The 22563-nt window shown below is 33.0% G+C and overlaps 1 pseudogene across 1 annotated transcript; it reads right to left on the bottom strand.

Moving 5' to 3' along the window:
• Window positions 1-5468: 5468 nt before the first annotated feature.
• On the bottom strand, window positions 5469-13757 carry LOC115967485 (annotated as a pseudogene). The gene is made up of 3 exons (XR_004086463.1): window positions 12781-13757; window positions 8156-8275; window positions 5469-6694 (listed from the first exon to the last, which is right to left on the bottom strand). The product of XR_004086463.1 is annotated as a wall-associated receptor kinase-like 8 (transcript).
• Window positions 13758-22563: the final 8806 nt, after the last annotated feature.

Raw genomic sequence — 22563 nt, 5'->3', positions numbered from 1 at the left:
GTTGAATTCAAGTTACACCTAATGTAACTCTAAGTAATGTTACACCACTCAATAACTTGTTATTAAATTCATATTTTGAAAATTCAACCGTTGAATTACATGGTCTATCTGTTCTTAATATGCATGTCAATTTTCATATCAATTGGATGTTATTTACCATTCAATCCATAAACTCGTCTTTTATGCATTATTTTAAACTACAAAAAGTTAAATTTAAACAATTAATTAATGACATGACTATTAATCTTTGATCACCTTGAAATTTTGCAAGTATAGAGAATATATGAAGATAATGTAATCTAACTGTTGATTTGTCAAAATTCATATCCAATTAAAAAATATTGAGTGGTGTAACATTGTTTAAAATTACACCAAATGTAACTTGAACCCAACTCTCTCTCTCTCTCTCTCTCTCTCTCTCTCTCTATATATATATATATATATATATATATATATATATACACACTATAAATTGACAATTATTCACCATTTTTCAAAAATAGCATTTAGTACATCATAAAAAATACAATATAGATTGAAAATTTATCTCCAAAATGATGTTGAGTGTTAATAAGCCGCTTGTTACAACTTATAAGTTATAACTATGCTATGCTGTAATTTGGCTCAAAAAATTTACAAAACAACACAAATAATACTACCTTTCCCCTAATGTTAATAACTCATGGCGAACAGCAAGCCCGCACGGAGGGTCATGGCAATGAATATGATTGTTTTCTTTCTACTAAATAAAATTCATTTAGATTTCCTTTCAACCATATCAATGCAAATACACATTTAAACCATGTCTGATAAAATTCATGTAGATTTTATTTCAACCAAGTCAATGCAAATACACAAAAATCAAGTTCAAATTGAAGAAAATCAAGTTCAAATTAAAGAAAATCAAGAATTTTTTTTTTTTAAATCAAATTTAAAATAGCATCAATAACAAACATAGTTAAGATACAAAAATAATTCAAAGAGAATGATCCTTTTTGATGAGTTTCTATGTTGTGTTCCTTTAGTATGGTTCTAATTGAACCAAAAGTAATTCAAATGTAATGGAGGTCTCTTTTTGTTTTAAATACACAATATATGGACACAAACTAATATGGATCATTTAGTATCTTCTAAACTGGAGGTCTCCTTTTGTTTTAAATACACAATGACAAGTAGTAGTGGGTTTTAATCTCCACATTTTATTTAGTTAGTCGGTGATGTGGTAGATTCTTATTAAAACAAAAGAAGATTACAGTTAAAAAATTACTGGAAGTAAGCTAATCCCTTTGCTGAATATAAGATAAGGTATATGCAAAGAGGGTGCTTACCCACAACATGTAAGAATGACTTTTTCCCCCTTTTTTTTCCCCACAAATTATGGCGTAAAACACATTCTACACTTAAAAAAAAAAAATCAAATTATTTTTCCCAAAATAAATTTTCTGACTTCATCCAATAAACATCTTAATTCTTAATAACCACTACAATTCAACTACAACTCAAAAACAAAAAAGAAAAAGAGAAAAAAAAATCCTAGCCTACAAGTCCCACATTGTTCCATAATCTCAAAATCCTAGTTGATACAAAAGTACATGTGTAATATAATTAAAACGATATAGTTCAAGAACATCAAAAATCCTTTAAAAAGCAAGGAATTAATTAATCCACAAATCAAATAAGTGTAAATTGTAAATCATCTTGAAGATAAAATCCCTAAAAATAATAATAAATGATATAACCCCACAATTACACCACCACCACCACCACATCCGTGTACAACAAAGTAAATCATGAATCATCTCAAATATTAAATCCTAAAAAATAAAAGTAAAAAATAATCTAATCCACAATTACAAGACACCACCACCATGCATAAACCCACAAAAAACTCAACAGTTGTGTGGTTGAATGAAAAGGATCTACCAAGTTAAGTTGTGTGGTTGAATGAAAAGGATCTACCAAGTTAAGCAGGAGTTGAGGAAGTGAGAAAAAGAAAGACATCAGATAGGCTCTAGCATAGAAGCTCCTCTATGGTCTCCATGAAAAAATTTAGACATTCTAGGGTTTTTTTTTTGTCAAGAGTAGCGTGTGTGTTCTCTTTTTTCTTTTGTGAGAGACGAAATCATGTTTCTTTTTTAAAAGATAAAACTTGAATAAGAAAAAAAAAAAGATGCCGATGTGGAAAATTGTGGAGCTAGCAAAGCTAACATGGCAACATGTTATGAAATCAATGGAAAGTCAAAGGTTTGAGTTCTATAGTATACATAGATTACCAATTGAGATAATTGGTTATCACAATCCTTATTTAATAACAAAAAAATTTTAATATTATGAGTAGCAACGTAAGAGGGACCTTACTTAACACGAGAAGGTCCATAATTTATCAAAAAAAAGAGCTTGTAATGCACTACCCAAAAAAAAATACTTTTAAGACTCTTAGATTCATTTAGTAAAAATTAATTGCCAAATATTTGCAATTTTATTAAAGAGATTTAAGGGGGTCCTTGAACATGAAAATAGCTTTAAAAATTTTTGATTGTTTAAGAAAGAAAGCTCTACTATTCAATATTCATACTTTATAAATCCAAACCTTTATTTATTTATTTATTATTATTTAATAGTTATAACAATGGGAAATGGGGGATTGGATTCCTAGATGTCTTCTTTGGAAACACCAAGAGCTTCTAATTGAGTTACAAAGCTCTTGGCTTATAAATACAAAACTTTAAAGAGCTAAAGTTGCTAAACACTCAATGCTAAAGACCTTTCCAATTGAAATTCTAGCATATTGCAAAAAAATCTACTACACCAATGCCATAAGGAACATAGGGGTCCTTAAAAGCTAAAAATAATTTTGGCCAAAGTAGACTAGTACTAAAGTTCTTTGGTGCACTATTCCATCATTTAATAAAAATAATGAATTGACATAATTGTTCTATTTTTTTTTAAATATATATATATATATATATTTATATTCTAAGATACTCAATGTCAATGGTCACTCACAACATCAAAAAATAATAATTGACCATTATTGAATTAATTAGGTTCAAGTATAAATAAATAAAACAGTTTTTAAAATATTTTGATTGTTACAATAGAGGTGGAGGATTTTGAACCTTAGATGTTGTGGGTGCAAAGGAGAGTACACCTCAGCCAAGTAGACCGTGGCAGAGAAAAGTGGAGTAGCCACCTAGATTAGGTGTAGGCACCATATTGGGCCTTTTGGATCAATCACTTATGTATATGGGTCCACATACTAGATTATAGGTCTGGAGTTTGGGTACGGCTTGGCAAGGTATTAGGCACCCAAGATCGCCCGGCTTGTGGGCCAGCCTCTATTATGTATTGCTAGGTCATATTTAATTAAAGAGTTTATTAAGAGAGCCCTAATCCTTAACCTAAACATACATCATGCACTTAAGGAAATAATACACCCAACATATTAAATATCACATCATAATAGGAAACAAATAAAACATAATCAAAGGAAACAAATATAACGTAATCAATGAAAATAAATTAAACATGGCAAGTTGACAATTAAATATAAACACACAAGGAAAAGATATTAAATAAATTAAATATGGCAAAAAGATAAGCATGGCAAGTTGACAATTAAATATAAACATAAAGGGAAAAGATATTAAATAAACTAATCATGACAAAAAGACTCAAACCAACATGGTAAATAATTAAACATAAATAATTAACATAAAACAAAGTGAAACAGAATCAAATAACATGTTAAAATGTGATTAAAGTAATAAAAACAAGAGTTTACCCTAATATGGGTTTGGGATACGTACGCATACTCAATCATGCGTTCGCATGGTTGAACCATGCATGTTAGAACCCTAAACACTTAAACTAACATGAAGCAAATAAAACAAACATCAATATAAACAAATAACCATGAAACAAAATCAAACAATTAAACTAAACTACATAAATTCATATCAACATGTCAAATTTAAGAGAATCATGTAAGAATGAACTAAAGAAACAAAAGAGGATCAAAAACAAAATATAACTAAGCCATGGTCATATTAATAAACATAAAAGATCTAACATCAACTAAAATAAGTCAGAACACTTAATAGTATTAAACAAAGAATCATGTGAATCCTAGGTAGCAAAGTGGGAAACCATGGAAAAGAAGCTCAACTTGCTTTAGAATCACATATTTTAAATTGTTTAACTGACCCTTTAGTGCCTATAACACAAAGATTAGATTGAGGACAAGGATAATCAAAAGAACACAACAATAGTTAGTAATCACAACTCAAGAATAAGAGATTTTGAAAAAGGTTTTGAGAAATCAATTTAGAAAAATAGTTTCTACCTTAGAACTCACTAAAGAGAGGTTTCTAATTTGTAAAATAACGTGCAAAGGTGCTCTGTTTGTGTTTTAGAAAAGAGAATTAGGGTTTTAGAAAAGATGGAGGCCAAAAAGTCACTCACTTTAGCTAGCGTTTTGATTGGAGACATAAGATGAATATTTAAAAGTTAAAATTAGGGTTTTGGGGGCTTTTTAATGATCTTTGGATGTTCTCAAGAGTCTATGGGCCAGCCCACATCAAAACATGATGTTTTGGGCTCTTAAAATGAAGTTTTAAAACCCAGAAAATCGAACTATCTAGTTGGCCCAACTTCAAAAAGTCATAACTTACTCAATATAAGTCCAAATAAGGAAAAAAAAAATGTTAAAATTGAAGCCCAGGATGTATACTTTTCAATGAAACAGACCTCACTCAAAATTCTTTGTGGACCAAAAGTTATGGTCAAAACAGTGAACAAAGGTTATTTTTCAGTATCGATTTCAAAGCGATTTGAGCACTTTTGAGTTGTGATTACTTCCAAACTATTGTGAACTATTTAATTACCCTTGGTTGACATATGTCAAGCTCATTATTGGGGCCGAGAACCAAAATTTATTAATGGGTACAAAATGCGGAGTTTATAGATGTCTCTATTGGAAATGTCAAGAGGTGCCAGTTAAGCTAAAAAACTCTCAACATCTTATTATGTCATCTTTTGTCATTTCTAACATCTAAAGAGCTTTTAATAAATTTGGTTACTAGATGTGGATAATAATTTCAAAACACTTTATCATCGAAGTTTGCTAATCACTCTAAACACTAAAACCTTTTTATAGTAAAAGCTCAATGGTTAAAAATATACTTTCTATGTCAATACCAAAAGGACGTAAACAAGACCAAACAAAGATATAATACCATTATTTAAGAGAGAGTGTTGTGTATAGTATAATTTGTCTTACCTCCTTTAAAAGTAGCATGACTTTTGAGTGGAGATTGTGGCGTGTCTTTGTATAAGAACTCCATTCCCTCTCCCTTGTGTGTGTGTGTGTTTGTTTCTAAAATAGAAGAAGATATAATATCATTATTGCTTCTCTATTAGTAGGAGTTTAAAAATAGTAATATGATTTTATAATAGTTTACAACATGAAAAAAAGGTACATAGTTTATTAGTCAAAGTGATTTGATGGATAAAAGCGGTAGAACGTCTGATGATGAAGTTGCACCTGATTCTAAACATGAACTTGCTGAAATAGAAATCTCATTCCAAGGCCCTATTTCTTCATTTCTAACATATTCAAGCTCTTCAAAATTTGGTTGAACAAGAGAAATTTTTTGAACTCCCTCTAACTCCATCAAGATCTCTATCATCGTAGGTCGTTTCTTTCCATTCAAGTGCAAACATCTTTTTGCAAGGTTAGCAATTGCCATGACTTCATCTTTATTACTAACCTTACTTACTTGAGTATCAAGTATATCAAAGAGACGGTTCTCTTTCAGTGAATGAAAGAAATATGTAGATAGACTTCTACCTTCTTGTGATCTCATTGAAGAAATTGGTTTTTCTCTTGTTAAAAGCTCAACAAGGACTACTCCAAAACTATAAACATCACTCTTTTCAGTTAATTGACCTGTTTGAAAGTACTCTGGATCCAAGTACCCAATAGTACCATATACTAGTGTGGTTACATGAGTTTGGTCAATAGCCATTGATCTTGAAGTGCCGAAATCTGCTACTTTTGCTCTATATTTGTCATCAAGGAGTATGTTTGAAGATTTTATGTCTCGATGGTAAATGGGTTGTGAAGCTGCTAAGTGTAAGTACGATAGAGCTCCTGCAATTTATGTGACAATTCTTAAGCGCATATCCCATGTTAGTAATGGAAAATCTTCATTTTCTTCATGGAGATACTGAAAAAGTGTGCCATTGGGAATGAATTCATAAACTAACAAAGGAACTTCTGTCTCTAGACAACACCCAAGTAGTTTAACCACATTTCTATGATTGATTTGTGAAAGAATGATAATCTCATTAATGAATTGTTCAAGATTTCCCTCATCCACTGTGTTGCACTTTTTAATTGCCACAATTCTTCCATCAACTAACATTCCTTTATAAACCGTACCTTGTCCACCCTTACCAAGTATTCTGTTTTCATTAAAACGATTAGTCGCATTTTCCAACTCCTTTGAATTGAATAATTTTGTCTTCTGAACATTGTTTTCATTTGAAGATAATTGTTGTTGCAATAACAATCCACCATTCCTCTTGAAGAATTTTTGCTTGAGCTTGATTTTGTTTCTTTTCTTTATCACTTTGTATAATCTCCAAGTAATAAGGAGTAGAAGCAATACTCCAAAACTTGTACAAATAACTGCATACATCAAACAAATAAAATAGAAATATCACATCGACCTTATATACATACATATATATATATATAGAGAGAGAGAGAGAGAGAGAGAGAGAGAGGTTCGTGCTACACACAAGAATCTATTTGTTTGTGTGGTAGACTAAAATAATTTATAAAATCTTAAATTGATTATAAAACTACATCATTCCATGAATTGCTTATGTCTGACTTCAATTTGTGTCATAATTTGAAGAAGAAGTCATTACTTAAACATGCAAGGGCTTACAAAAATTTCCCATACTATTTTAGATATAGCAAAAAAAAACTCAAAATTTCAAATATTAAAACTTTTAAAAGGCCAAAAAATATTAAAGAATTAGAAGATTCATTACCTAGAAATTATTGAAACAAAACAGAATATATATGACTACACAATAAAGAAAAATAAGAGAAAGATGGGTTAATATAGTTTTAGATATTGCCAAAAAAAAAAAAAAAAAAAAAAAACCTACACAATAGATAAATATAAAAGAATAGAAAAGGTTACCTTCTTATTAATTTGAGATACAATTCTACTCTAGCATACCACTTTAGCTTAATATAAGTGTATATGTGTGTCAAATTTTCTCCTAGAAACTTAAACCCCAACCATTACCCCCCTCCCTTACACCCCACACCCCACAAACACTAATTATACTTGTGGAGTGACCATAATGCTAAGAGCACGCAGTGGTAAAATAGATTACCTTCAAAAATAGAATCCATAATATAATTGTTGAGAACCCATAAAGCAATAAGTTTTAATGGACCTAAACTTTAAACAATAAAAAAAAGAATCATAAACAGAACAGATGATAGAGTTACAAATGCATCCAATATTCTTATTGTTTAGATGTTACACCTATGATTACTAAACAGAACAGATGATAGAATTATTGGGCCTAAACTTTAAACAATATAATAATAATAATAATAATAATAATAATCATAAACAGAACAGATGATAGAGTTACAAATGCATCCTATATTCTTATTGTTTAGATGTTACACCCATGATTACTAAACAGAACAGATGATTGTCCTTCTCCTGGTAGATATGTGATCCTCCTATTAGTGTCTATAAAGGATACTCTTGGCCTAAGTATACCGAGGAATATATTGTCTCCCGTGGACTTAATTAAGAAAAACCAATGAACTAAAAATACAAATCTATTTGCCAAGTAAAAAAGAGAAGTAAGATGGATGCTTATTCACTCAGCGAGAAAGAACCATAAAATACATTAAAAAAATTTTACGAAAAAACACCATCATGGAGTCATAATAGATGTCAGTTGTACTGTCCCTCTTAAAGTGTCACGAACCTTGTGCCATGGCATCGCTTAGTCACATTATTGTTTACTGTATTCATTTTTCAAATTTAATGGTCACATATTTAGCACCAAAAAAAAAAAAAAAAAAAATTTAATGAGCACAAGGACATACCTATAATTGCTATCTTCACCCGAGACCTTGGCTTGTTGCAAGTGTAACCGCCTTCTGTATTCTCACAATTTGACTTGATGAGACATTTATTGAGTTTCTCGTCTTCGCATTCATTTATATCTGATAGGAATTTATAACACAAATTTATAAACTCATTAATTTTTTGTGCATTTTGGTACTTACAAGTGGCAACATATATATGGGTATTAGAACTAATTAGGTATAGTTATACTTATTCTTCATTTATATCTAATAGAATGATGGACAAATTATTAAATTTATTAAAAAAATTTGGTGCTCACTCATATAGGTAACAGAGGTTGCAAAAGTACTAAGCATTAGACGTTCTTCAAAATTAATTTAGGTTAAATCCAAGGAGACTAATCAAGCTCAAATAGCCTTATTACTAGGACTGTCTTGGCTCTTAAGCATCCTAATCCGACAAGGGGAAAACATAAGCAGACTATAAACATAAGAGAATAAATTCAGTCTAGATGTGGCGTAAAAGGGTACTTTTACACCCTCCAATACTGATGTGCCACATCAACTTTTGCAAATAAAATACTAGGCACTACCACACTAAATTAAACCCTCTTTAATACAGAAAACCAAATCCCACGCCACTTCTTCCCTAGCTAAACAGAGATGCTGCCGAGAATCTCCAATTATAGCCATTGGAGTGGGCTCATGTGACTCAGAAAGATAGGGAGCTAGTGAGGTAGAGAAGTCAGTTTCTAAGCCACTAACGGTGGTTGCGAGAGGCGGGGTGGTGGAGCCTGGTCGACAACTGGAGATTAGGGAGCTTGAGAAGATTGGCCATGGGGCTAGTCCGATTAGAGAGAGAGAACAGCAGCAAATGGTTGTTGCCTTGTGAGCCCTGATTGTGAGTGGGAAGCTATATTTCTTACTTTGTAATAACTAACGTGGTGTAATTAGTTAGATCGGATGGTGTAAAAAGAGGTTTTACAACCCATCCGGATAAAAATTGCACTCCATAAGAATGTTAATGGCTCAATCAAAAGCTAAAGGTAGAAAAACTAAGGGTTTTACTGATGTACACTCTAAGAGTATACAGTAATAAATTATTTTAAAAAACCTTTTTATAGGAAAATGAAAAAGTAAATAACTTTTTTAACAGTTTTTTTCAATTTCCTATAAAAAGTTTTCTAAAATTGATGATTAATATATGCTGGATCTAAAAACTAAAAGGTGGTCAGAGTCAATTACAAGTGAATTGTGATAAACTCAAAATCACTTTAGATTTCGAGTTTTGTGACAAAACACTAATGCTAATTTAGCAAAAACATAAGGGCTCATTTGGTAAGAGATTTCTAATAATGTTGTTTGTATTTTTAAAAATACGTGTGGATGAAAAAATGTGTAAAAATATGTGTAATGTTGTTTAAATACTAAAAAATATTGTTTAAACAATGGTAACAAACGGGCCCTAAGACACCAATGGGTCTAAATAAAGAACTAAAAAGGAATAAATTGTATAATAACTGTCCTTAAGATTTTACGAAATGGAACTCCTCACTTGAATTTTGTTGTCTAAATACCACAGTTACGTGTATAAAAATCTTTAGAGGAAATGTCATTTCATAAAACTAATATTTGGGGAGAGTGTCATTTTGTAAAATCTTAAAGAAAGTTGGTGTAATTTATCCCAAAAAAGTGTTCAAGAACATATAATATTTACTATATTATATATTAGATTATTATATATAGTTTAGTTCAGATTAAATTAAAGTAGAAAATTATAATATATGTTATTTTGAAAATATGTAACATTAGTGTTGTAAATGAGTAACTTAGAATGAACTTAAAATGAAAATGTGTAATATTAGAAGTATAAATGTTTAAAGATATAAGTTAACATCTTTGATATTTTAAAATTGTGCTGCTAGTAATTAGTGTTGTTAATGTGTTGAGCCAAGATAAATAGAGTGTTAAGTTTAAGATTGTTCATTTAATTTTGTTTTGATCAAGAGCTAAGTTCAAGCTCATCACCAAATTAGACTACATATTCGAGTTTAGTTTGTTTTCTTGTTAAAGAAACTCAAGCTTGTTCATTAACAACTAAATTAGCTCATTCTTTTCTTATTTATAGTAAACACCGCAACTTAAATATTTCATCTCATAAGGGTTGAAGTTATATAATTTTAGTTAATTAGAGATAAAAGATTTTTATTTATGAACATATAAAAACTAGAGTTGAACCCAAAATGGGGTTTGAACTTTGGATCGTTCAAACCCCAGTCTCCCATAGACATGGAAAATCGGGTGGGTCGGGTTCAGGTCAGGTCAGGTCAATCGAGTTGCAGGTCAAAAATGGGTCATTTCAAGCGGGATAAAAACGGGTTCGGGTCAATTGGGTTGTGGGTCAAGTCGGGTCATATTTTTCACATAATTTTTTTTTTATATAAATAAAACAACATGTATTTGCCATATAAAAAGTCATGCAAAAAATTATTTGACGTAAAATGCATTTCTTTGAATTCACCACTTATATCAAGAATGAACTCAATTAAACTTATTAATACTTATTCAATAATTTTAAAATTATGCAAATCCTAACATTGCCATCTAAAACAAAATAACACAAAGATAAGTAAAACAAATACACAAGTTTTATTTCTACACAATATCAACATCCCAAAATATAAAACAAAATTACATATGACTTATTGAATAACTCATTTGACAAAGAATAAAAACATATAAAAATTTATAATCTTGAAAATTAATTTTATAATATATTATCAATTGTAGTTGACACTCTATTTCAATTTGAGATATACATTAAAATTTGATTGTTTACTTATTTATACATGGTCTCTTTTATGAATATCATATCATTATTAAATAACACACACTCTAGGAAATGTCATAATGTATTTTGAAAAGCCATTTATTTTGGACATAAATTGTTAAAAAAATAGGTCTAAGCATTTATAATTTATGCTAATTTGATACTTTGGTTTCACTATTTTCACACTTGTGAATGTTTCTTACATATGTATACAATTTTAAATCTATGTTTTTAACTCTATTGTAACCAGATTATCTTGGCATGTACTTTGCTATTTGATATCTAAACAACTTTACTCATTACAAAATGTTCAACCATTCATCTTTCAATTAATTTGCATACAGTTATGTAAATATCTCAATTGTTTCCTTAAAACTCATAACCAACAATTAAACTAATATTGTCTTTATATATATATATATATATATATTTTTTTTACCCCAAAAAAAAAAGTTTTAAAAATTGGTTCGGGTACAGGTACGGGTCGCGGATCAGGTCGTGGGTCAACCTATTTTTTGCTTCAAGTCAAAAAAATCGAATTCAGGTCAGGCCGGGTCAAAAAATTCTGACCCGTTTTGCCATGTCTAGTCTGCCACCATGCCTTCAAAGTCGTTGCTGGGGTTAAGCGGGAATTATAATTAAGAGGCACCAAGACAACGGTAGTGGAGCATGTTTACTACTATTTCATTATTTAAATTACCAAATAGAAATAGTTTCGAGACTTTGGGATAGTTTTCTTGATCAATGGACTTCTTCTAATTAAGAAGTCCAGGTCAAACCATGCCTTCACTTGTATTTATGCATTTTACCAACAGCTTTCACCCACCAATTTGGCTTTACTCTGATCCTTGAGAAGAAAATATCTATCTCTTCCTTCTTTTCTGGTTCACATATACTCCATTTACAAGTCTCCAGTGTGGTCAATACGTTATACGTGGGAGCAAGAGATTTGATTTGTAGACCTGGTAAGTGATCTTTGTCAACATTTTACGGTGTTTATTTGGCTGTAAAATTTTGGTCAAATTGAGAATATTTTTAGTCGAGTGTAAAACGTACGTAAGACAAAAAATTGTAAAATGTTTTACGCATAAAACGAGGGTAAAACATTTTACGAACTCTCAGCTGCTCTCTTCTCATGCTCAGTTCACTCCGCCCCTCCCGTCTCTCTTTGCTGCCTTCGTTGACCTTTGCCACCGCTGCCACCTTTCTGATCTCGCGTTGCTTCAACCTTCGTCGCCGACGCTGCTAATGAAATGCTGCTCAAATCTCGCACAGCTCCGAACTCTGGTGGATCTCGAATAAGCTTAGATAATCGCTGCTCAGATTTTGACCCATAAACTCCAGTGACCCAAATGCAAACGCCACCCACCTCTCTCACTCTTTCACGCCGATCAAGTTCTTTGGTTTTGATCTAGCCGAGCTGGTGGTTTAATACTCAGATTTGTGGGTCGTTGGTGGTTTAACACTCAAATTTGTGGTTTAACGGTCAGATTTTTGGGTGGTTTTTTTTTTTTTTGGAATATGGGGTTGTAGGTTGCTCTGGTGGTTGTTTTTTCTCTTCCCGATCTGGATTTTTGAGTGGTCGGTGGTGGTTTGTGTAGCTGTACTTGCATTTGGTGGGTTTCAGAACTAGGAAATTTTTTTTATACATTTTACAATGAAATAAATATAGAAAAAATGATTATCATAGCACTTTTAGAATAAAATGCAAATCGAAAATAATTTTGAAATATTTTAGCATTTACAATGAAACAAATAGAGTGGTAAAAACTGTGCATGGGAAAAACTAAAGCAGTTGGTAATTGAAGTTTACCTTGACATCCCGTCTTAAGATAAGGATTTCCTTTGTATCCATTACGGCAGTAATAATAATCCACCCCGTAATTTGTGTAGTACGAATCTGCATTCCGTCTACGCAACTCTTGTCGATCAATGGCAGCAGTAAAGTTGTTTGATGCTGTCCACTCCAGCACCACAGGAACTTTGTCCCAACTCTGCACTTCGTTAGAGGGATCTGTTATGTTTGCGAACCAATTCTGTTGTGCTAGGAAGGCATAATTGCATTTATCCCTGCCATTGTTGTTTTCATCTATACTTTTGAATTTTACATCAAGTACTTGAATCCCATAAGGGACTGTGGTCTGGCAGCAGTTGATGCCCGAACAGTTATTATTGCCTGTCATGTTTCTACTTTTGCAATCGGATCTGCACCCAACAATAACCATAGGATCAATACCGGTCATTACCGCCATATTGTCGCAACCAGTGGAAATGAATATATTCCGATACGACGAGAAGTAAAAAGGACTTCCCCTCATATTCACTCCACCACTTGGCTGACCCCTACAATTCGAAGAAATATTTGGCATGTTGACTCGAACGATTCCTGGCTCATAAGGAGAGTAAGAATCAATACCAGTCAAATCACCAATTTTGATTTCCAGCAACTCCACGTCAATACCAGTTAAGAAGGCTTTAACAGGGCTGCCTGCAGTTTCATGGCAAACAACTTCGAACCACTTCTCCATGTAGCAATTGCCACCGATTCCAAAAGGGTATGGAATACTAACATTTCCACAGCGATCACGACACTTGGGTTTCGCCATAGGTGCTGCTGCTGCTAATCCATATGTCAGCAGAAGTAAGAAAGTAATTCGGATTACAAATTGCACAGCCATTCAAATTCTGGGTGTCCTTTACAGTTCAACAAAGCAAGCAAACCATATATGCCAACAAAAGTATAGCTAGATAAGATATTTTTTCTGCACTCTCCGTCTTTGCTCCTTCGTTATTTGCTTGAGCTTTATAAATGGACAGATCACGACACGTGATAATACCCCAACTTGCACGCCTTAATTAATTGATGTCTGTAGAATTTTCTTCGAGTTAAAATAAGCGGCCATGAAATAACCAACAAACCATATCTCTTAATTTTTAGATTTACTAGTAGCAGTCATTATCTGTCGATAAAGGAGTTCCTTTCTACCATTTTCCAAAACATTGAAGAATAGAAAAGTAAGAAAAGTCATCACTAAAGAACTGCAGGAATTTGTTTGATTCTGGAAGACCTAGTCTTAATAGACTCCCGTGAACGTTTATATACCGATATTTTCCAATCTCTAGTTTGACATGCTTGTAAATGATAATGATGCACATTTGACAAATGAGTAAAAAGAGGCAAACTGTCGCATTCTATCATAAATTTCAATACAAATGGCTTCAAGACTCAAGAGTTCAACTCGATCGATTGATTCCAGCCAGCTGCTTATTATATATATAGAAACTAGTTATTACTATAACTACTTCGAAAATGACTAAATTACAAGAATTTCTATGATAAAAATAATTTTGAACAATTGATGAGTGCTTTTTGTTGTTGCTTGAATATATCCTTTTAGTACGAATCATAACTAACTCATATGGTAATTTCTTCGATGTTGGGGTGTTAGTGTTACCGTGTTACTTCTTAAATATTTCCTTGCATTGCTATGGTTATGTTTTCTTTTGATTTCTCTCTTATCTTATGTATTGTAACTTTATGCACCTGTGGCACCTTTCAAGTCCTCGGCACAGCTAATATTACACTTGTAAGGTGGAGTGCCATAGGGATGATGGTGAAACTAATCTAGGTTTGAGTGTTTAGAGAATTGATGAATGTTTTATGTCTCGGAGTACGTGGATGAGAGAGAGAAGAAAAATGCATAACAATTCAGTAGGCATAAGTTGCAAACATTGAGTTGTTCGTGCGCATCTACAACTATATTTTAGATTTTTGCGATTTCAAAAAGAGTACCTATTTTATATCTATTCTTTACCACCTCAATTTTTTACCATGTATCTAGCTCTACACAATATTAGGTAGTTTATTTTAGCATTTTTTACCATACAATAATGCAAAATAAAAAGTATATCAAGTGCAATAACACCATATTTTTATAATATAAAATCAATTTTATTCTCTCAGCTAAACGAAATAACGTATAAATAAGCACAAACGCAATCTATTCCAAATATCTATTGTTCATATTATCAAATATAATTAAATTTCAGTATTATTACTTTTATTTTTTTAACTATTTTGAGTAGGCGCTATAATTGATATCTACAATAAGCTCCAATCTTTTAACCATCTTTTTTTTTTTATATATACTGTATATTAGTGTGTGCAATATGTTTCATTTTTACTTGGATTTTTGAGGATTTATGTGGTATCCTTTTCTTACTAGACCGGTTGCTCAGAATTATAATCATTAGGTCCAATTGTTATATCCCTTTTGCTTTTGTGGTAGATAACAATGATTGTGGATCTCATATTTAAAGCGTGGCACGTCAATTTCAAATAACACGCGGTATAGGCTGTTACCTCGATATTTTGAAGCCTAGGCTTAGAACTAGGAATGGCAATGGGTCGGGTTCGGGCCGGGTTTTCCCATATCCGGACCCGACCCGCGGGCCAAGACCCGTAGCCCGGACCCGGCCCGTTTACTAAACGGATTTTCTTTCCGGGTGCATAACAATTCAGTTAGAGCATCATTGGTGGTGCCAAAAATTTAGCAATTTGGTATTTCAAAAAACTATTTTATCTATTTTACCACCTCTTTTTACCAAATATCCAACATTAGTGGTTTTATTTTAGCATTCAACACAATAAAATAATATAAACAACACAATAAAAATAATATATCTACTACAATAAACAACAACAACCACCGCTAATACAATAAAATAGTATATCTTTTATTTTTTTAACTATTTGTGCGCTGTAGCTCAATAGCCATCTTTTACCATCTTTTTTTTTAATACTTTATTTATTTATTTATTTTACTTGGTTTAGGATTTTGTTCCTTTTCTTACTAGGTTAGTAGAATTAATATCATAGGTCCAAATTGTTTCCCTTGCTTCTTAGAATAAAATGATTGGAACTCTATTTAAAGCAAGGGAGTCAATTTCATACCGGAGGCTGTACCGATTTGACCAATAGAACTAGGAATGGCAATGGGTCGGGTTCGGGCCGGGTTTTCCCATATCCGGACCCGACCCGCGGGCCAAGACCCGTAGCCCGGACCCGGCCCGTTTACTAAACGGATTTTCTTTCCGGGGCCCGGACCCGCCCCCGCCGGGCCCCGCAGGCTCCACGGGCCCCGTTGGGCCGTGGTACTTCAGGGCCCATTCTGTGGCCTAATCAAAAAAAAAAAAAAAATTTGTTTGCCTAATATTGATTTTCTTGGCAACCAAACAACAAGAGGGGAAAAAGAACACTTAAGAAAACCCATTATTTTTTCAGCAACCAACAGATCGGAAAACCCTTTTCTTTTTCATTACAATATTTTCCCACATCAAAAGCAAAAACAAGATAGGTCTGAACAATAAGACCCTACAAAGTCAAATCAAACAAGTCAATCTATTCAACCAAAATAGCACTAAAACTGGAAATTACAAATTTGATTCTTTGAACAAAACGAACGATTTTCACTACAAAAGCAGGTGAGGGAGATGAGAGAGTTGCGGCCTTGTGAGGTGGAGGAGGGCCTAGCGAGGTGAGGGAGGAGCAGCGGCGCCTACAGGCTGCAGCAAGGTGAAGGAGCCAAGGAGGAAAGACCAGCGAGGTGGAGAACGGAGCGGCACCGATGAGGCGAGGCGAGGTATGCAAGGAGTAGCGGCGCCGGAGAAGTGAGAAGCGGCGCCGGCGATGTGAACATGGGAGGCGAAGCAGCGGCACCAGCGGTCTTGCTCAAGTGAGAGTGAGGGTGAGGGAGAGAATGGGTCTGAGGGATTTGGGAGAAAAGTGAGAATTTATACTTAGGGTTTTTTTTTTTTTTTTTAAATATTATATATACGGGTCGGGTATGCCTAATACCCGGACCCGACCCGAACCCGCTTCGGGTTTTTTAATGAAAACCCAAACCCGACCCTAATGTTAAACGGGTCGGATAAAACCCGACCCATTAGGATCGGGTCAGACCAGGTACCCGCGGGTCGGGTTCATTTTGCCATCCCTAAATAGAACGATATATTTCGGTACTGATCAATATCGGTGTACCGTTTTGGGTTTACCATTATTTTTTATATTTATAAATATGTGTGTGTGTATTATAATTAATATAAAAGTTTACCATAAAACATTACCTCAATTCAAAACAAATTATTCATAGTTTTAGACTTTAGCATCAATTAAAATATATATATATATAAAATAAAAAGCTTAATTTTTCATTGCATACTAAGAAAAAATAATAATACTAATAAGTTAATGCAAATAAGTTACTATTCTGCCTTTACAAAAATTCAAAAATTACAAAACTAAAAATAAAAAAAAATAAAGCTTTTTTTGTACCCGCCGGTATGCCTGGTATCAGTCAGTATTACCTGAAATTGGCAGGTATTTAAACCGATAAGAAACGTTGGCGCTTCGATACCGGTATACGTACCAATACAGTACATACTGGCCGGTACCGGTACGGTATTGACTACATTGATTTAAAGACCCTAGGGATGAGTACTGTTCACAGTATGCTTAATTAATATTTTTTTTTTTCTTTGAAATTTTTCCTTCAATCAACCTGTTTAAAGATCCTAGGTTCTAATATCCCATCTTGGTGGTGACTCCGAACATATATAGATGCTGATTCTTACGTTTTTTTTTTTTTTCCCCACAATTTTATTTTAAAAATTTTCATGCATAAGGTGTAAAATTAGATGTCCTCTTTTCTTAGCTAATTTTTAGATTACGTGACCTAAATATTGCTAGTAATTTCCTTATCTTCATTATTCATGCAAAAGATTGACTAGTAGCTAGGGGCATTACCAATTAGTATGCCTTGTGGCCATTTGAATTATATAATCAGAATCAAGAACGTACGTACGTATAAGTACATGAGGATGATAGTGATGTGCTAGTTAGCCTAGTTTTTAGTTCAAATAGCTCTATACCTTATAAAGGAAAAGTTGTTGGAACAATTAAGTTTTCCACACTACAATGCTAAGTGTGCATGTGGCAATAGTGCACACTAGGTAATACTACTTTACAAAGGATACATAAACTTTATGGTTTGGCTGGATGTATCTTGTGACTTGTTAAATTTCTTTCTCATAATCTGCCTATATACTACGACGCGCGATATGATTTTTTTTTTTTTTTAAATTTTTTTTTTATAAATTAGCTCAACTGACAGATCAATTGGTCCATCCCCTAGCCCTTCAAACACCTGAAAATTGGTTACAAATGATATTGAAAGTTCAAATAGTGTAAAAACACCCTTGAATGCTTAGACCCCCAATTTACAAATTACCAATTCAAGCTTTATATCAAACAATTAATGTGCGGAACATGAACAAAAGCTTAATACAAAAATGGTAAACAATCTAAGCCAATTAAAATCACATCCACAGCAGAAAATAAAAGGCAAAGATAAAGGGAAGAGAAATGCAAACACAAGGACAACACACGATGTGTTATCGAAGAGGAAACCGAAACTCTCGGCGTAAAACCTCTCCACCGCCCTCCAAGCGGTAAACAATCCACTAGAAAATGTAGTTGGGATACATGAACAGCAATAAACCCTCCAAGCCTAATCTACCCAGTGTACCTAAGCTCTCCAAGTTTCTTGCTCTAACGAGGTTGCGCCAAACCTATTTCTTTTCTAGCTTCCCGGATTCCGCTACTTGACCATAGCATCAACCAATGTAAATTGGTTCCTTCCTAACTGCTTCCCAGAACACCAAACAGCCCTCTCACAGTAATGGATATGGTGAGAAAAGGTTTTGGTAAAATGCCTCTCAAGGATTCAACAATGGAGAGGAAGAGAGTTGAGGAATTTGAAGTGTCTCTTATGTAAAGATTATGGATGAATCAATCTTGTTTTACTCTAGGGTTTCTCTCTCAAAATTCTCTCTGGAAGCTCTCTTTCTTTTGTGGGTATAAGGGGTATTTATACTGGGGTGAGAATGGAATGTGAAACGTCAGGTTTTTCAAAACAGGGCTGGCTCGCAGCTTGACTGAGTCGTGAGATCCAGCCGCGAGATAACAGAACAATCAGTTGCCCTATTTTGTCCTGTAGTGCTCTAATTAGTATGCTACTTCAACTTCTGGCATGCTTGGCACGTGTGTTGCTTCTGGCGGCTTGCAGCCGCGAGTCACCCGTGAGATCCAGCTGCGAGACTCTATCTTCTTGCACACTCTTGAGCATTCAACACTCTATCTCACTCACTACCCTTACAACTAACCCACCTAAATACAGGGTTACTAATTGCTGAATTACAAGCAAATTTAGCACGGAATAAAGCCAATAAGATGGTTGATTAAATTCAACCTTACAGATATGATGTGGAGGAGGTATGCATCCTCAATTAAGCTCTCAAAAATGCTAAGATCACAACTAAACCCACAACTTGCTCATATGTTGTGTTGTGAGTGATGAAGTGGTGAGACTGGGTGTTTTTCACAACTCCACCATTAACAACTCGCTACGTAGACAAATTGTAACAAAGTTGTGAGTTTATTTGTGGTCCTAGCCAGCGGCAGAGACAGAAAATTAATCTAGGGGGGCCAAGCTAAGTAGTTTTTTTTTAAAATTAGATAAAAAAAAAATTCATACCCAAAACAAATACTTTATTTTACATATTAACTATTTTAACTTAATGAAATTGTGTCTTTTGTTCTTTCATTGTATTAAAATTATTTATAATTGATTCTAAACTAAATTTCTAATCACCTCTCTTTCACATCTTTAAGCCTTTCTAGAGGGTTTAGCATAGCAAAATATTGTGCAATAGTTAAGATTGTTTTTATAAATTAGTTATATAACAAATTTATTAGAGAGAAAAATGTGTGGAAGTGTAAATTACAGTTTAGGTATAATTAAATAATTGTTTGTCAATATCTCAAAGCTCTTTTATGTATATATAATATGCAATATAATAATTCCACAACTCAAACCATTACTCCCCAATATGCAATATCTATATCTAAATACGAATTTTTTTATTTTGAGGAATCGGTAAGTTCTAAATGCCAATTATAAATAAAGTATAAAGTATAAACAACAGTAATGTATATTATATATTATATATTATTTACATGTACAAACAATAATGTATATAATATTAAAATATTTTTTTAGTTAAAAGCAGAAACTTGGACACGTTTGGTAGACTTTAATAGGCATTGTAATATAACAATTATTCCTATAGTTTACTATTCAATAGTTTGGTTATATTTTTATTACGGGGAATAGTCATTCCTTATAAATAGCTATTCTTTAAAATGAGGAATAACTATTCCTCTTTAAAAGGGTTGTAATAACTATTCCTTAATAGATATAATAATTTCAATCATTAATATATTTTCAAATAAATAAACTCTCCATATCTACCTAACAATTATGAAAATAAAAAAACATCAAAAAATAACTCATCTCTCTAAAATTTAAAATATATTATTTTCTAGGAAATATAATTGTATGAATGAGATATTTCCTAATATAGATCATAAATTTTATTCTAATGTTACAACTCACAACCAAAGTAATGAATAGGTTTAGTAATTCTATTACAACATATTTTATTCCCAGTAATAAAAATTATCATTCCTGTTGTAATCCACATTCAGTGTACTAAACATACCCTTAAGGTTAAAGTAAGCCACAAAAACATCTTTCATTCAGCCACAGTTTTGAAGTATTGTACAATGGTAAGCCACAACACAGTACACATAGTTTTAAAAAATAATGTTATTGATTCCATTCCATTCCAGTCAGAATTTCGCGTGCCAGTGTATAATCCATAACGGTAATACCACCTGTTCCACCTCAAATAAAATTTCAGTCAGTTTTGGGGTGTCCGACCGCTCCAGTCAATTTCGAGCAGAATGCAGATTTTGCCCAATATGAGTTTGGCCTCTTTTTCTTTTTCTTATTTCCTTCCTATGCAATGACATTTTTTTTGGGTCAAAACAAAGCTCTAGTCACTCTCACTCTCAGACCCTCTTAAATCTCACTAATATGTGTGTGTATATATATATATATATATATATATATATATATATACATGAATGAAGTTATGAATAGAGGAGGTCAGAAAAAATAAATAAATAAAGGGGGCAAGATTAAGCTATGGTGGTCTTACTTGTGAAAGGAAAAAGGAATAAAAAAATGAAAAAGAAGAAGAAAAAGAAAAGGAGGGAGAAGAGGAGAACAAACTAGATAGACCCACTATATTGCTAAGGAAGAAGGACTAAGGGAATTAATTAAAAGTAGGTGAGAATGTGGGTGCCTTCACGTAGGTACATATGGATATGGGAATTGGGAAAAAGTGATTAGGTGTAACTTTCAAGTTTCAAGAAGTTTCATTCTTTAGAAATACCCAAAATGTTAGTGTTATTTACAAAAGAACCAATTAAATGTTTTTCTAATAACAATCTTATTTTATTTAAGATTTTTTTAATATATATATATATATATATATTAAATTGATTATTTTATATAATACTAATAGTCTATATATATATATATATTAGCGGTAATCCCGAAACGCTATGAAACAGTACACTGAAATAGACCGATACCGAAATATTCTATTCCAATGGACAAACCAAAATGGGCTTTAAAATGGAATTGAAAACATCTTTTATTCAACCACAGTCTTGAAGTGTTGTACAACGGTAAGCCACAACACAGCACGCAGAGTTCTAAAAATATAAAACACAAGCACATAGCAAGAGATTAGAAAGGGAGAGAGAAAGACAGAGAGATACTAGTCATTCCAGCTTGGATTGGAGCTAAATAGAAGTCACAAACTCACATCGAGCAACTAGAGACAAAGATGACTGGACTAGCATGGTAAGGATGGGGGCGTTATACACACACAATAACTGTAAGGCATAGTGAATAAGTTTAATTTTTTTTTTTTTTTAAATTAGAGATTTTTTATTTTTTAAAGGGAAAAATGGGTTTTTGTTAGTGTTCTTTGGAGGGCCATGGGCTGAGGTAGGGTTGTCCAAACCCATCTAAAGACTTGACCCACAGAAGAAACCTGATCAGATCTAATCCGACGTCAGCCTACTCGACCACTCCGGCGGTCGGTGGCGGGCCTTCACCACCAGAAAACCGACCCTGGGGGGTTAGTTTTGGTTTCCCTCCCCCAAAATCTGAAAAACCTGAACCGACCGAGAAAAGCCCAGATTCTAGCGAAAAACCTAGATTTCAGCGAAAAAAATTTCCAGATCCCAATAAAAAAACCCAAATTTTGACTAGATATTAGGTAGATCTAATGAGATTTTGACCGGATCTGGTGAAATCTCATCGAATCTGATGAGATTTCCACCAGATCTAGTGAAATCTCATAGAATCCAATGAGATTTTCGCCAGATCTGGGTTTTTCTCACCGTTTTCTTAAAACTATGACTCCAACTGAACCGTCTGCCACCCGTTGAAGGTCTGATCCGCTTGATCTGACCAATCTATCAGTCGACAGCAGGTGAGATTTTTGGCCATCCGATTCCATCAGGTCGATTCCGGGTTGGACACAAACCTGACCTAGGCTAAGGAATGGGCCAAATGGGAAGTTTATTTTCCTTTGGTTATCAAATTTCTTTTTTTCT

This window comes from Quercus lobata, chromosome 11 (assembly GCF_001633185.2).
Source record: "Quercus lobata isolate SW786 chromosome 11, ValleyOak3.0 Primary Assembly, whole genome shotgun sequence".
Lineage (NCBI taxonomy): Eukaryota > Viridiplantae > Streptophyta > Magnoliopsida > Fagales > Fagaceae > Quercus > Quercus lobata.
Note: the sequence above shows the minus strand (reverse complement) of the source record. Positions and strands in the feature narration are given on the sequence as shown.